The 16,913-nt window shown below is 42.3% G+C and overlaps 1 pseudogene; it reads left to right on the top strand.

Moving 5' to 3' along the window:
• Positions 1-16,913, top strand: part of LOC144374554 (cysteine/serine-rich nuclear protein 1-like) — a 39,518-nt pseudogene that overhangs the window by 7,847 nt on the left and 14,758 nt on the right.

Here is a 16,913-nt window from a genome sequence, read left to right as displayed (position 1 = left end):
CAGGAAATACGAAATTGGTGAACAAAATATCACGATATAGTTACAACTTATTAAGTGATGGAAAGGTAGTGAAACAACGGTATGTATCTCATAGTTTCACTTGTTTTATATGCATGAATGTTTTGAAAATATATAGCTCCTCAATAGCTTCTCAGAATGTGAGAAGCACTAGTTCCCAGAAGCACTAGTTCACCCTCCAGCTCTCTCAGGACAGATATGCAGGCACTTTAGGGACTAGACCACAAGCCTGCCTGCCTCAGTCAACCACCTTTGGCCTCTGGGATTCTCACCATTTCCCCCAGAGAACCTCAGCTAGAGATAGGATTTTCCAGTTACACTGTGTGTTTGTTCAGACGGTATGTGACAAGTTTCTTTTTCACTTTGCTTCCTGCCTTTTTCTGTGACCTGCCCAATAAAAGGGTCCACCAAATGTGAACTCTTGCCCCATGTGTTCCTCCTTCTGCTGAGTGAGGCTCAAGATGCAGGCCTGCACTGGAGAGTCCTAGGGACTCAGGGTAAGAGCTTAAATCAAGAGCCAACAGTTCAGGTTTTAAAGCAAAAAAAAAAAAAGGGTACAAACTTAAATTCTTGGTAGTTATGTAATCCTTGCCTCATTGCCCTCATGGCAGAAACTGTGTCCAAGCTGCATGGAGGAAAGCCCATTTGAGAGGCTTTAGAATTCACCTTGCTTCAGCCTGGAGTGAATAGGTGACCAACCAGAACCGACTCATCCACCAGAGTCTAGCTGGGACCTCACAGTACTTTTGAAGCCACACGCAAATAAATATAATTTCTTTCAAAAGCCACAAAGAGGGGAGGGGTAAAAATAAAGGCGGAAAAAACAAAAACTCCAAGTTCAAAGAAAATGTTTCATATGATATAAAATTTTAACATTGCCTTTAAACCAACACAACCATCAGATATGATTTTTCTCTTATGGAGGAAAGGACTGATGAAGGTAAAAGCTGGGCTAGGGCCACATAGGTATTGCTGCAACCCTGCCATAGAGCATGGGCGCCACCAAATCCTTTCTTCTGAGGGCTACTGTCCACCCAGCATCACGGATGTGCACGCAGGTGCAGGCGCACAGGAGCGGGAATAGACAGAGGGGTGGGAGAAGAGGGCCCAGGCCTGCACCTGCGCTTGTTCCTGTTCCTTCCCCGTCTCTGCCTTTAGCTTCCAGAAAGGGCCTTATGGCAGTTTAATTCATCTCATGAAAAGAATCCAAAAAATCAACTTCAAATCATTGTCTTAAATATTGATTTGATTTTTTCATGTTCCCAAGAGAATGTTCCGAAATGTATGATGTTTGTTTTGCTTTACAGATGTGTGCGTTTGAGAATTTCCTTGTGGACGCGAAAGGAATATCGCTGTGGATGAGTAGGTTGGAGAGCGCCAGTGAGGGTCCTCCAGAGGACCAAACCGGGAAAGCTCCTTTCTTGACCAGCAGGAGCCCCAGCAAGCAGCCATGTGAAGGGAGCGGGAAGCCAGTGCAGGCTGGGAGCCAAAGGAGCTCTTGGAGGGCAAGTGGCCCTCTGAGCGGCCATGCAGTGCAGGACTGGGGAATAGGCACTGAAGGAGTCTGTGAATCGGCAGCCCTGTCTGACCAGTGTCCTGGATTCTGTTCCTGCAGTGGTGACAAGCAGGATCAGAAGTCTCACATACTTAACAGCTCTGAGCCTCTAAGACAAGCAGCAGATGGCAGCCCTGTGAACCTGGCCTGGGAACCCACCTGAACTTGGTGCCTGTACCTTCTGAGTGGCTTTTCTGGCATCTACCAGTGAAAAAACAGCCTCTACCTCAAAGCAAAGCCTGTCCAAGGAAGGGGGCCTGACCTTTGTCCTTGGAAAGACCCACAGAGCACTCCTAGGCACACACCCACCCTGCTGAGTTGTTTATGTGCAAATACCAGGAGAGATCTGCTGCAACAGGTGTCCCTGACTCAATCAGGCTACTTGGGGACCCATAGCAACTCCCTAGCAGCCACCAATCAGCATGAGACAGGGAAATACTTGGGATGTCAGATGACCCTCCCAGTAGTTTATGGTGGTTGATAACGTGTTGGGAAACCATGTAGTTCAGCACATACACCCCTCTTGGCTTAAACCAATCAGTTCAAACAAATCCCCCTCTTGTAGTAACCAATCACCCCTACCCAACTTGTTCCCGCCAACTTATGCGCTAATCATGTTTTAGAGTTGTTGGTTGATTTTCCTGTGGTGTGTGTGATGATTTGCTAAGAGATGCTATGATGTATGTGGGGGTCCCTGCCTTCCCCAAAGAAGGTATAGAACTGATGCAAACCCTGGCCTCGGGGCCTCTCAGCATCATCAGTTGCTGTGTGCGCGCGGAGGACTGAGCTAGCTCACAATAAACACCTCTTTGCTGCTTAAATCGATCTTGGTCTCTGGTGATCTTTTGGGGGTCCCAAATTCAAGAATAACACCAGTTCCGCAGCCTCTACCACTTTAGACTGAGGAATGACGGATCGCTGATTCTGACCTATGCATCCTACCTACAGAAGGTCTCTTCTCTCTCTGGTGTGTTGAGAAACTAGTCCAGAACTTTAGCTCATGTGGGAGGTATCTAAAGAGGCAAGTGCAATTTTTGGTCCTCAAGTCAGTCTCAAATTCTGAGCAACAGTGGAAGTGGGATTAGGGTGGAAGTAGGGTCTGGTTCAGATTAAAGCCTTTTACTTGGAAAACTTCCTTTCTGGGTTTAGCTGTATAGCAGCTCTTTGGTCTTCAGTTTCAAGGTCTCTCCCCACCCATGAAGAACCACCACTGTCAGTCCCTACCCATAGGGTAGACTCAGGAGCCCAACTTTACTCCTGTTCCCAGAAAGGATTGGAAAAATCCTGGCTTGTCTCCCTGCATCCATGTTAATGAAATAAACCCATATAGACGAGAACAAAGGATATTTATGTGAGCATTTTGGATTGAAGAGCACTTAAAAAAAGGAAAACCCACAAACTTCCAAGGTAAAATATGCACAAAGAGTAAAATCACTGTCTAAAAGAGAAAGTGTGAGAAATCAGAACACCCTGAATGGAAATTACTGCAAGAGCTGCACTCTTCAGAAGCCAGCTGTCCACAGAAAAGTATTAGAATATGGTGTCATTCCAAGTATGTGGGGAAGCTGTGCATAGAATATAAATGTAGCAGCTATCCTAAAGAACATCTGGCAATGCTCAGTAACCTTTGGGTTATACATTTTCCATGGTATAGTTGCATTCTTCGGTATCTGTCCTAGACAGATTTTCTCCGAATTCTGTGACTACTATATTTGATGATGGTGATCTGACTGTCCATGGGTGGATGTACAGTGGAGTGATGCAAACTGTCACAGTCCCATCAGAAGATAATATGCTGGATTTGGAAGAGGCAGGTGAAATCTGTGTAAAAGATCATAGAAACATACAAATGAATAAAAAGTAATAAAAATATGTGAATCTTTTTTAGTTAAATAGAATATATCCACACAAAAGTGAATATTGTATAAAATGGATAAAATACTACAATATACATTTTAAAATAAAAGAGTTTCTTAATGGAAGAATTCCAACAAGTAGAAGAGAATATAATTGGGTATGGGTAATAATACAAAGCACATAATTATAAAAAACAGAATAGGGATTTGGGGTGGGGGGGGCTCTTTGAAAATGTTGCATTCACTCAATTTGCTTGACTTTGGGCCTGAAAATCACATATAGTGAGTCCTCTTCTTTTGATTAAGGTAATCTACTGGTAACAAAATTTAAAAAAATTTGAAGCACTATCTGGGACACTCAGTACACAATCAAATTATGCATTCATTAATTTTCCCACCTGACTTGTATGCTTGAGCACCTAGCTTTTCAGCCCCAGCATGAACTACTTTTGTAATTTTACCATCATCTGACCTTTATCGTAGTCTAACCTGGGTCTCATCTCAACCAGGCAATGTTCTCTGAAGTGACAAGAGAATGACAATGATTGGTGTCCTTGTCTAGGCATGCCTGACACACACAGGCTTCCTGTACTCCGTGGAAATGGTCAGGAACTGGATCCCTCCCTCCAAACACCTTCCCTCTCCCATGCATTCATGGGAACACAAGCTGATCAGGCCATGCCTTCCAGGAAGATAAAACTTCACATTGATCCTATCAGGTTTCAGGCAATTTTCAAATCAAATAAGCATCAATTCTTCAGATGAGTATTTGGGTTTTGTTTTCTGTCATCCTGTACCATGCAACACAGTTTACGTGTGCACTGTCTATATCTGAGTGAATCTTTTGCCCTTTTCCCAGACCAGTGACATTGCTTAGCCGTGTCAAAAACCTGAAGCTTTGGAGCTCCATCCATCAAACTTGGAAAAGCTTCCTTGGTATCAGGCATGTCCAGAGCCCCCAATTCCATGGAGGCTGAGCCAAGCACACACCTGGGCCCCAGCACTGGATGAGTTCACTGGATGAAGTCAGCAGTATTGCCAATGCCCTCAATTCTCTGTCTCTCTTTTTTAATGTTGTCAATTGACACACAACAAATAAACATATTTATGAACTACAATGTGATATTTCTATACATACATACAGTTTTTGAACCTATGCCTGTCTCATCCTTAAAAGCTTATCTTTGAGAAGTTTTGTTCCATGACCCAGGTGTGGAGAGTTCATTCTCTCCACTGAACTCTACAACCTGCCACTATTGGCTGTCTGGGCCACAGCTTACAATCATCTGCCTCTTCTGATGTCCATAGTTTCCTTCCTCCTTCCCTTCCTTCCTTCCTTCCTTCCTTCCTTCCTTCATCCCTCTCTCCCTCCTTTTCTTTCCTTTTTATTTTTACTTTATCCTCTATCCCTTTCAATTTTTGTGATGACTCTCTTCCCTCTTTATTCCCTTATTTCTCATGATTATTCCTACCGTTATCTCTTCCCCCAGCACAGCTCATATAAAGGCTGGTTCTGATAGAGTCATCATGAACATTAGGTTACTTTGCATTTAACCAGCCACCATGGGGTATGAAAGTTGGCTGTGTCATGCATTGTCTCTTGACTTTCACTTAATTTTCTCTCATAAACATAAGCTCTTCAAAAGTAGGAAGCAGCTCTTCAAGTCTCTATATGCTGCATCCATCACAGAATTTCACTCATGGCAGGTTACCACTCATGCTCCCTAAATATCTGAATTAAACTGACTTGGTTCCACTGAAGATTAATGTATGGTCAAGGACAGCTCTGCTTTCATGCACTCCCATTTTTTTTAAGAGAGAGTGAGAGAGGAGAGAGAGGAGAGAGAGAGAGAGAGAGAGAGAGAGAGAGAGAGAGAGAGAGAATTTTTAATATTTATTTTTTAGTTCTTGGCGGACACAACATCTTTGTTGGTATGTGGTGCTGAGGATCGAACCTGGGCTGCACGCATGCCAGGAGAGCGCGATACTGCTTGAGCCATATCCCCAGCCCATGCACTCCCATTTTTGTAACTAGAATGTCTGATGAACTGAAGGAAAGATCCACTGGAATGTAACTGCTCCAAGCACATGACATGAGGAAAAGCAATAAGTTCACAGCAGAAACACACATTAGAAACCTTTATAATGTATTAGTCATTTAGATTGTATTTATAATTTCATCAATTTTGATAATACAATAATCATAATTTAACAACTGATTTTCTGTTTTGAGCTGTCTACTTGTCACTGATGGATGAATTGTATCATGATACTACCTATGAAAGGTTTTGTTTTCAGTCCACAGATGGAAACATGACGACTATAGATTTTAAATCACCTGCTGACTGTCACATCTATAAAGTTGTAGGAATGGAACTTAAACTTGTGAAACTCAGGACCCTTGGCATTGGTCCCTCCCTACCAGAGGTATTCACCACAATTTTAAAAAGTGCTTTAATGTAGCTATTCATTAAAAACATAAAAATAAAAACTAATAAAATTTGGAATCAACAATTACAATTACAATTTATAATTCAACAATTATACCTGAACCCACCACATCGGAATACCCCATTCAACTCTCTCTGTGTGCCTCTCTCTCTTAGAGACCAGTGTATTCACAAGCATGGAGCAGGAATGTATTGCACAGATGGCCAACCTCTCAGACTCAAGCAGAATCGTCCTGAGAATCAAGGGATGGAAACCTACAAACGTTATAAGCATTTATTAGTCATTTTTTGGGTGGTGGTAGGGAGTTCTGGAGATTTGCTTACCCACCAAAATACATCCACAGGCCTTCTTATATTATATTTTGAGACATGGTCTCACTAAGTTGTTTAGGGCCTCCTTAATTTGCTTGAGGCTGGCTTTGAACTTAAGATCATCCTATCAGCCTCCTGAGTCCTAGAGTAATAGGCAAGCACAACCATACCCAGCCTAGATATTTTTGTAAGGGAACAATATTCTAAATTGCTCCTCAAGTCTAATCCCCTTTATGTGTAGTTTGCCACATGAATTTCCTTGGTTACTATTTTGGCTGTGCTCACGGTAACCCAACCCTTGCCTCCAGAAAATCCCTTCCCTTGTACTATGCATCTCTAACTTCTTCTTATCCTCTCTCTCATTTTGTGTGTGTTTGTTTGTGTTTATTTGTTTGGGATATTAATTAATTAATTACTTTATTTATTTAGTGTACCAGGGTGTAATGGTTATTTTGATTATCAAATTGATTAGATTAAGAGATGCGGAGGATTAAGAGGTTTATGGGTGTGTCAATGAGGAAGTGTCTAGACAGGATTGGCATGTGGGAGAGCCAACAGAAACGGAGACCCTCCTTAAGCATGGTCAGCACCATCCAATAAGATGATGGCTTGGATAGAATGAAAGTTGGAAGAACCAGGAAAGCAGCAGCAGATGCAAGCTGATTCCTCTTGAACAGTTCCTGATTGCTGCTGTAATTGAGTGTCAGACTCTTGCTTTTTCGTTCTTCCAAAGTGGACTCTGCCAGTGATTCTCCAGAAGCCTTTGGTCTACTACTAGGGGAGCACCCTGATCTCTTTTGTTCTGAGGATTCAGCCTCTTGTACTGTGCAGATACTTTGTTTTTCCAGTTCTCCAGCCTACAGACTGCCATTGTGGACGATCCAGCTTCTGGTGGGTAAGTCAACCTAATAAGTTCCCTTCTTATAACCATACTTCCTGTTGATTCTGTTCCTCTTGAGAACTGTAATGCATAGGGATTGAGCCCAAACTGCTTAACCACTGAGCCACATCCTCAGCATATTTTTTTCCAGAAAATGTCTCCTAAATTGCTTAGGGTCTAGCTAAATTGCTGGGGCTGGCTTTGAACTTGCAATCCTCCAGCGTCAGCCTCCACCAAGGCTAACACACACACACATACACACTCTCTCTCTCTCTCTCTCTCTCTCTCTCTCTCTCTCTCACTCTCTCTCTCTCTCTTTCTCTCTCTCTCTCTCTCTCTCTCTCTCTCTCTCTCTCTCTCTCTCTCTCTCTTTCTCCCTCTTCTCTCTTTTTCTCTCATTGGAGACCAGGTAGTAAAAGGTGTAGGCCATGGCAACCAGTGATGTGTATCCTGGGATTCTTAAAAATTGTTTTAAACCTATCTGTCAACAAGGTCAATCCAATCAAACACTGACATCCAAGATGATTGAATTTGCCCTTTAGCAGGAAGGTACTAATGAGATCCTTTCTCTACTAACTTCCACACCCTGTGCTTCAGATCAAGAGGAGCCCAGAAGAGTAGAAATCATCAGGCAAGGGGTCTCTGAAGACTTTTCCTCCTCTGAGAGTCTACAGCTATGCACAAGCAGTTTCCCAGATGTGCGAAGGAGGCTTGGGATTGTGGAGATGATGCTCCAGGGCCACAGGCACTGCTGGCCCTCATGGAAGCAAATCCTAGGCCCTGGTCTCTGCCTTTTTATCCCAGGCTGGGCTTCCTTTCTTGGGATCACCAGGACTTTAACCTTGAAACACTTTTAAAACCCTGTGGGTTTCTCAGCTCTGACTGCCCCCTCCATGGATCCAGATCACACAACACTTTGAGAAGAGGCCCAGAGCTGCCTGCCTGCCCTGGCTCAAAGCCTTTGACCCAGCAGGAGCTGCAGGCCCCACCAAGAGAGTTGGATGCTCTAAGAAACTAGGCAGACCAGTGCTCATGCTGCCCCCTTGGACCAAGTGATCCTGAGATTGCCCATGTTCTTTCTAGTATCGTGCTGTGGGGATGCCAAGAGCCACTGCCTGAGGTTTCCACTCCCATGCAGAGACTTTAGATTTTAAGGCTCTGGACTCCTAGCTGCCTGCCTTTGACTTAAGAGCACATGCAACTCCGAGAACATGCTGCAGTGGATGATCCTCTGAAAAGAAACGATGTTAAAATAAACAATTCTCAGATTAGTAATCAAGTGAGAAGTGCTGCCGTCTGGCTGGGAACCAAATCACGAGCCACTCGGTTTTGCAGATTCAAACAGCAATTCTTTATTCGAGAACTCACACCGGCCCTCTACAAACGCGTTCTTGGAAATCACGTTCTAGGCCACAGGGCTCTGTATCGCAAAACTCTTTTTTAATCCCAGGAGAACTCAACTGGAACTCAAGGAGCGGGCATGCCTGAGGCAGCAGGATAGGCCCTATTCCCAGCAGGGTACACCTTATACCTGGAACTGCCCTAAACCCAAGGAGTGGGATACTCCCTAAAACCTGATTCTCCCTAATCCAGTAGGATCCTCCTTAAACCCGGATCCACCCTGGTCCTTGAGCAGGGTCACCTTTCTCAAACATACATGCAATGTCACTGCATATGTCCAAGGCAAGTCCATTTCCAGAGTCCTTCCTCTAAGCAACATGGGGTGCGCTGGCAAGGAAATTTCGATGCGTCATTTCTATTTGGCAATGGCTCTCAGCAGAGAAGTTTATGCCTTCATGAATTTCCATAAAATTTTCTGTCCCTTGTATAGTAAAATTATAGAAACAATTGTTTTTCACTTGTGTGTTTGATTTGGAGATTGGGAAATGAAAGGCAGGTTGGATGGATGCCAGCATGGGCCCTGCGCAGGTATCTTTTCTTTGCTAGACAAGGGGTGGATGGTGGGGTCCCCTTTGCACAGGGGGCAGACAGGGTTTTCCCTTGCCTGTTGATCCTGCCCTGTCGCGACCCCCCTTGCCCGCAAGGAAGACGCGACTCAGGAATCTTCTTTCAGCAGTTTATTCAGGCCCTTGATATTCTTCTAATAATTCTTCTACTACTCTCTCGGAATAATAATTGGATGCCCCTCCCAGCCTTAATAAAGCACCTGGAACCCCAATGCAAAGCTGCCACGTGTACCCTTCTCACAGGGTGCTAGAAAATGACACGCCAACTTTCTCTGATAAGGAGCTGGGAACAAGCCAACTCTCTTTGATATGGAGTTGTCCTTCACAGACCACAACGGAGCCAGCGCCATCATGTAATGGCGACCACAGTCCGCAGGAACGGCTCACCACACTGCCCGGTATTAATGCATGCTCAATGTTAATTACAAGTATTCTCAAGACAAACATTCACAGGGCTTAATCCCAGAGTTGTCTAAACGTTTGGACCCTTACCCTCCATTTACTGTGGTGCACTGTGAAAGTCTTACTTTTACACTTTTGATACACCACAGGGAGATGTTCTACTTTGTCAGATTCAAAAAGAATATTTCAAGGAAAGGCAAAACATGCTAAGTAAAGTATATTCCCAGAGAAATTGATACCCAGATCAGTTGTAGAGATGTTCATGTGTCTTCAAGGAAGTACCTCAATTTTCAGCAATAGGTTTTTTAAAATTTTTATCTATTTTTATTTTTTTAAGTGTTGAACAATGTAAACACAATCAGGAAGAACCAGAAATGAAGGACAGTCCCTAATTTAATACTTTATTTCATGCACAACTTTTTCAACATCAATTGCAAGATACATTATTGAAATATGAAATATTAGTACAATTGAAATATCTCTTGAATTCACACACTGGCAGTTCTCTATAATCCAACTTGCAAATAGTCCTTAATAGAATTAGAAGTAGAGGTCTACAGTTTTTTTCTGTTCCTCTTCAATATTTTGAAAAAGATTGAGAGTAGTCAGCCATGCTTCTTTAAATTTCTCATAGAATTCACTGATGAAACTACTATGCCCAGAGCTTTCACTTATTATTTATTTTTCCCCAGTGGTGGACCCTGAACCCAGGTAGGGCCTCCAGCAAATGCTTTATACCATTCAGCTACATCCCAAGCCTCACCTTGTGTTTGAGTACTGATTTAAATTCAGTCTTGGTAGTCTTTGTTAATGTCAGCGTTTATTCAACTTCATAAGATTAAGACATGTCAATGATTAAGAGGCTTCTGGGTGTGCCAGTGAGGGTGTGTTTAGGAATGATTGACATGTGGGATAGCAATTTAAGTGGAGACTCTCTGTAAAGTTGGGCAGCACCCTCCAAAAGGATGGTATCTTGGATAGAATAAAAGGTGGAAGAACAAGGCAGCAGCAGCAGATGCAAGTGCTCATCTTCTTGATTGATGATGCCATCACTTGAGGATATCGGATTCTTGCTTCTTCACTCCTCCTTCTGTTCAGACTAGGAGAACACTTTGATCTTTCTTGTTTCGGGGGCTTCAGACACTTGTGCAACTACTGGTTCCTCCAGCTCTACAGCTTGCAGACGGCCATTGCGGACTACCCAGCTTCTGGTCAAGTGAGCTAATCTAAACAATCCCCTTTTTATAATCATAATTCCTTTTGATTTGGTTTCTCTAGAGAACCCCTGACTAATATACTGCCCTTGTCACTGTACCTGCTTCTTCCCATAAATTTTGGTATAGTGTGTTTGCATTGTTATTAGTTATCTTTGTATTTTCTTCCCTTGTGCTTTTTTTCCTTGATCAGAATATTATTTAAATTTTTTTTTGCTTTCCACAATTTCATGAATTTTCACTTCCCATTTTTATTATGGATTTATGGCTTCATCCTTTTGGGTGTTTAGAAGATACTGACTGATATCTGTGAAATAGTTTAAAAAAATCTCCAGAATGGGCCATAAATACACTTAATGAGGGATTATGGCCTCATTTACTCCAAAGAGCCCCAAGTCCTCCTAGTATCATATTAGGGATCCATTTATCAAGTTATGAATTGGATGGAGTGGGGTATGAGGTGATATAGTGTAAGGGTCCGGCGGAGCGTCGGAGAAAGAGACCACACAAGAGACTGGCTCCATGCAATTGGCAAAAGGGGATTTATTGGGGATCCATTCCAGCGCGCTGGGGCTCCGTGCTCACTCAAGAAAGGAAAGCAGCCCAGAGCCCAGAGCAGAGGTCAAACAGAGCTTAAGTACACTTTCTGGAGAGGGCAGTGGGCTTTGCATACATCAGAACAAATCATCATGAGACATGGGAAAATTGAACAACAACTCTGAGATGTGATTAGCACATTCATTGGCGGGAACAGGTGGGGGAGGTGATTCCTGAGCAGGTTACACATTCAAACTGATTGGTTCGGACCCTGTGAAAAACTGCACAGGGCCCTAGGCTAAATGGCCAGTAGGGCGTTGTTTTAACTATCTCAGGAATTTCAGGTTCTAGGTGTAACAGAGGAACTTAATTATACCTAATCTTTTACATTCAAGCTTTCCAGCTTAGAAACTTTACCCTTTCAATAGGCCAATCAGATTATAGCACCAAATCTGAAAAACAAAACTCATTGCCCATTTTTAAATTGCTTAATCACAAGTACTCTCTCTACACACAGGCAGAGTTCAGGAATGAAAAGGCTTACAAACAAAGCATTTTGTGATTATCTAGATATTGTGCTGAAAACCCTGCTACAGTCAGAAGTAAAATGTCTATTTTTCACTGTCTTATATGAAGCAAGTCTTCCTATTACATAGACAAACAAATAATTGTTGTTGTTGTTAATCCCATTAATTGAGCTTTCTGATGGTGTTATGCTCGAATTCAGGACCCCCAAAAGACCACCAGAGACCAAGATCGATGTAAACGGCAAGAAGATTTTTATTGCAAGCTAGCTCGGTCCTCCCTGCGCACACAGCAACTGGTAACCCTGAGAGGCCCGGAGCCCAGGGTTTGCAGCCGTTTTATACATTCTTTGGAGAAGGCAGGGACCCCCACATACATCATAGCATCTCTTAGCAAATCATCACACACACCGCAGGAAAATCAAATAACAACTCTAAAACATGATTAGCACATTCACTGGCGGGAACAAGTTGGGTAAGGGTGATTGGTCAATACAAAAGGGGTATTCATTTGAACTGATTGGTTTAAGCCAAGAGGGGTGTATGTGCTAAACTACATGGTTTCCCAACTTGTTATCAACCACCATAAACTACTGGGAGGGTCATCTGGCATCTCAGGTATTTCCCTGTCTCATGCTGATTGGTGGCTGCTAGGGGGTTGCTATGGATCCCCACCTAGCCTGACTGAGTCAGGGACACCTGGCACAGCAGATCTCTCCTGTTATTTGTAGATAAACAATGTAGCAGAGTGGGAATGTGCCTAGGATTGTTCCGTGAGTCTTTTCGAGGACAAAGGTCATGTCCCTTCCTTGGACAGGCTTTGCTCTGAGGTAGAGGCTGGTTTTTCAATGGAATTTCATTTCAGGATTAAAGCAAACACCACCCAGATTCCAGTCCGTGGTCAGAAACTCCCTGGAGGCCAGAGAAGTTTCAAAACACCAAATCTGCTGCCTCCTGAGTCCCATATACTTGGTGGTACCTTGTTTAAGGCCCCAAATGCCATGGAACAGCACTTTCTCTTCTGTGTGTCACAGGCTTGGAATTCTGCAGATCAGGTGAAAGACCTAAGCAACTTCATTCTACTTGGGCCTCATTTTGCTCTGAAACTTAACTCCTGATATACTGCAGTCCTAAAGTCAGGAAAATACCACAGAAAAGCTCTGTGGAAACAGTTCTCTGAAAAGCTGCAGGTGGTGATCACCTAAGATAGGCCAAGATATCAAAATATCTGAAATTCCAGACAGCCCCCACCTAGGTGTGGTGACCAATATCTAAACTAGAAGCCCTGAACCTTGGCAGAGACCCCCCCTTGTGACATCCTCATGGTTTAAACCAATCAATTTTAAGTGAGTCAACTTGAACTAACCAAAAATTCTTTTCAGATTCTTTCCCACCACTTGATATGCTAATCATGTTTTAGAGTTGTTGTTTGATTTTCCTGCAGTGTGTGATGATTTGCTAAGAGATGCTATGATGTATGTGGGAGTCCCTGCCTTCCCCAAAGAAGGTATAAAACTGCTGCAAACCTTGGGCTCAGGGCTTCTCAGCTTCACCAGTTGCTGTGTGTGTGCAGAGGACCGAGCTAGCTCCCAATAAACACCTCTTTGCTGCTTACATCAATCTTAGTCTCTGGTGGTCATTTGGGGGTCCTGAATTAGAGCATAACACAGGCACCAGGGCTCCAGAGGCCTCTAGCCCTGAGCTCAATATATCCTGGGCCCCAGTCGTTGCCCTTCTACATCCAGCCAAGAGTTATCACCCATGACAGCCAAGACTTGCACTGCGACCTGCAATCTACACCACAAGGGTATCTTCTCCGGCATTGGTCATGGAAAGATGACTTTCCAAAAGCACACACATCTTGCACTAGGACACAGAGCCTCCTGTACTGGACAGGGTGTCTGCAAACCAGAAGCCACAGGCACACCCAGGAAAGTTGGGGATCTCAAAGGTGCCCCACTATCGACCATCCACTGGGGCTCCCTTGTGTTCTAGGTGCAAGTGTGAGGTGCAAGAGAGACCTCTGGTGGTGGTGACCCTTGTAAGAGTGCTTTTCTCCCTGCCTGCGCCAGAGGCCAGGAGACCAGCCAAGCCTGCTGGGAGTGGATCCCTGCCCTTTTGACAATATGAATTATTGACAGATATTATCAATGTCATTCACCCAAAATCAATTAGAAAAGTCATTATAAATTATGGAACTCTTTTCAAATTCCCACAGATAAATACACAATACTAAACATTTCTGTAGTAGGAAAGATAATCATGGCCTTGCTAATATTGACACAAATTAAAAGAAATACACATTTAAATGGCACATTAAAAAGTGTCCAAAACTTTTATTACAGGGTCCAGGGATGTAGGTCAGTGGTGGAGAACTTGCCTAGCATGCAATGAGTCCCTGGATTTGCTTCCTGCTAAATAAAAAAGAAGAAGAAATTTTGATTATAACCATGTTCTTAAAATATTGGCAAAGGGGTGGGGTTGTGGCTCAGTGTCAGAGGGTTTGCCTTGTGCATGTGAAGCACAGAGTTCAATCTTCAGCACCACTTAAAAACATATTGTGCCCATGTATAACTAAGAAATTAAAAAAATATATATTGGCAGAAAGACCTTCCTCAATACGGTTTTTTGAATGAATTTGGTAGGACTCTTTAACATGCAACATAGCCATGGGTTCTAACAGTTTTAAATATACTATTTTGATATAGAAATTTCACTTTTAGAAATTTATTCCACAGATTCATTCACGGAAACAAGAAACTCCATTAAGGAAAAAATACTGTTCTTTCATAGTACAAGATAAAAATGATCCACATAGTTAGAAACAAGGCAATCCTTAGAATCCCAAAGGGAATAGATTGTATAGAGGTTCTAGGACATATTAAATACCTTATAACTCCAAAATGTAGAAAGCATTAAGAATTTTTCCATATATGTAAATGTTTATAGTTATGAAAACATGGCTCCCTGTTGATGTGGAATCCTGTAGATTCTAAATCACTAAACAAAGGTAATGATGCTACACATCATTTGTAGGATTTGTAGGACCTTTAATCAGAAAAGAAATATTTGATAAAATCAATTCTCTATTAATCTCATGTTCCACTTTCATTTCTTTTCTGTCTTCCTGGAAATCATTCTGGTAAAATGAAATTTAAGTAATGACTTTTTTAGCAAGATGTTTGTAGAATCACAAAAACTACAAAAATATAGTGAGATTTTAGTTTGCAAAATGGATGCAAATGGTATCAATAATAATTCAATTAAGAAGTTTATTAAATTATGAAGTGGATGCAAAAGACACTGATGATTATTAAAAGACAAACTTTTAAATAATATACAGATTAGTTAAGACAAGTAAAGGTGTCATAGAACAATTAAGTGGAGGTCAAGTTGAGAGATACCTCCTTCTCTTCCTGGTGCATTTGCTAGCTCAGACCAAAGCACTTGGCCTCTCCCAGTGCTACTTATCAAAGGCTGAGCCTTCCTGAGGCTGGGAAATTGCAACAGAACCTGTGGCCCTCTGCCTTTTGCAGAGACCCACCCTGACCCTTGGCCCCTGGAACACTTTTGCCTTAAGGCACTCATTCCTCAACTGAAAACTCAATGGATACATAAATTTAAAAATTATAGTCTCTCCTATGGTTTTATGACAATATGTTGATATTATATATCAAATATTATATTATGCATAATAATTAATGTTTTTCTTTCAATTTTAAAAGAAATTAAAACAAATACACATATAGAGCACAATTTTTCTTATCTCTGGTTGTACACAAAGTATATTCACACCAATTCATGTCTTCATACATGTACTTTGGATAATAATGATCATCACATTCCACCATAATTTCTAATCCCATGCCCCCTCCTTTCCCCTCCAACCTCTCTGCCCTAACTAGAGTTCTTCTATTCCTCACATGCTCCCTCTCCCTATCCCACTATGAATCATCCACCTTATATCAAAGAAAACATTTGACGTTTGGTTTTTTGGGATTGGCTAACTTCACTTAGCACTATCTTCTCTAACTTCATCTATTTACCTGCAAATGCTATGATTTTGATTTTGTATTCTCTTTTATTGCTGAGCAAAGAAAGCTGATTTAGATTTTAGGTTTTTAGAAGAAAGATGATCACATTGGAATCCTGTCTGTATATCTGAACCACAAAAACACTCCAACTTCTATTTGACCCTCTACTCCCATTCCATGCCATGGACCATTGACACTCAAATAAACTGATGAGAAAAACAAGGCAAACAGGTCTGATCCCACTGTTCAGGAAGACCCAGCACCTAAACCCCTCTAAATCCAAATCCCTTCAATCTAAAACCTACTGAATTTTAAGTAACAGGAAAGTTTAAAAGTTCATGTCCATGCTAATGAAGGAATTTATATCCCTTGAAGCTCAGCCCAGTGTATAGTAATTTATCTTTTCATTTTTTGAGATAGGATCTTCTCTGTTGCCCAGAGAGGCTTCAAAGTTCTGGGCTCAAGCAATGCTCCTGTCTGAGCCTCCTGTATAGCTTAGACTACTGGTACACATCATGTCACCCTGCTGATAGTTTGCTAAAGCCACCTGAGCAAACTGAGATTTGCCATGTGACCCTACCCACAAGTCTTCAGTTTTGGTGGATTGTTAGGGTCTGTAAACAAGTCAAGATGGTGCCTGGCAAATGTTAAAATCTGTAAACAAGTCTGGATGGTGCCTGGCATTTTGCCAGAGGGAGTGGTTTATGAAGTAATGCCACGGAGCCCTTAAGTGTGGAGATTCCTTATTGGTTGACTGCTCTATCTAGTTTATGTTAATTAGATAAGCTGTGTGGAATGTATAAATACCTCTGTTGTCCTACAATAAATGGCTCCCACTCCTGCTGTATCAATGTACACAAGTTGTTCGTCACCCCCCAGTTATTTTGCTGCAGCCAGACTGCGGCAGATGATGGCCCATACGGGGAGCCCCGGGACACTCGGGGGTAAGTTGATGAAAAAAAGCTGCCCGTCCATAGATAGGACGGGAACAAATCTACTCGTCCCTAGATAGGGCGAGAGGAAAAATGGCCATTTTGAAAAAATGGAGAAGACTCATACAGCATATTTGTGTCTTGTTTTGTCTCAGTATATTGTATTGTCTTTGTGATGCAAATATGGAAGGGGTGAAAAGTAAATTGATAAGGGAAAGAGGCACCCCAATGG

This window comes from Ictidomys tridecemlineatus, unplaced genomic scaffold (assembly GCF_052094955.1).
Source record: "Ictidomys tridecemlineatus isolate mIctTri1 unplaced genomic scaffold, mIctTri1.hap1 Scaffold_746, whole genome shotgun sequence".
Taxonomy (NCBI): Eukaryota; Metazoa; Chordata; class Mammalia; order Rodentia; family Sciuridae; genus Ictidomys; species Ictidomys tridecemlineatus.
This window is presented reverse-complemented; position numbering and strand designations above follow the sequence as displayed.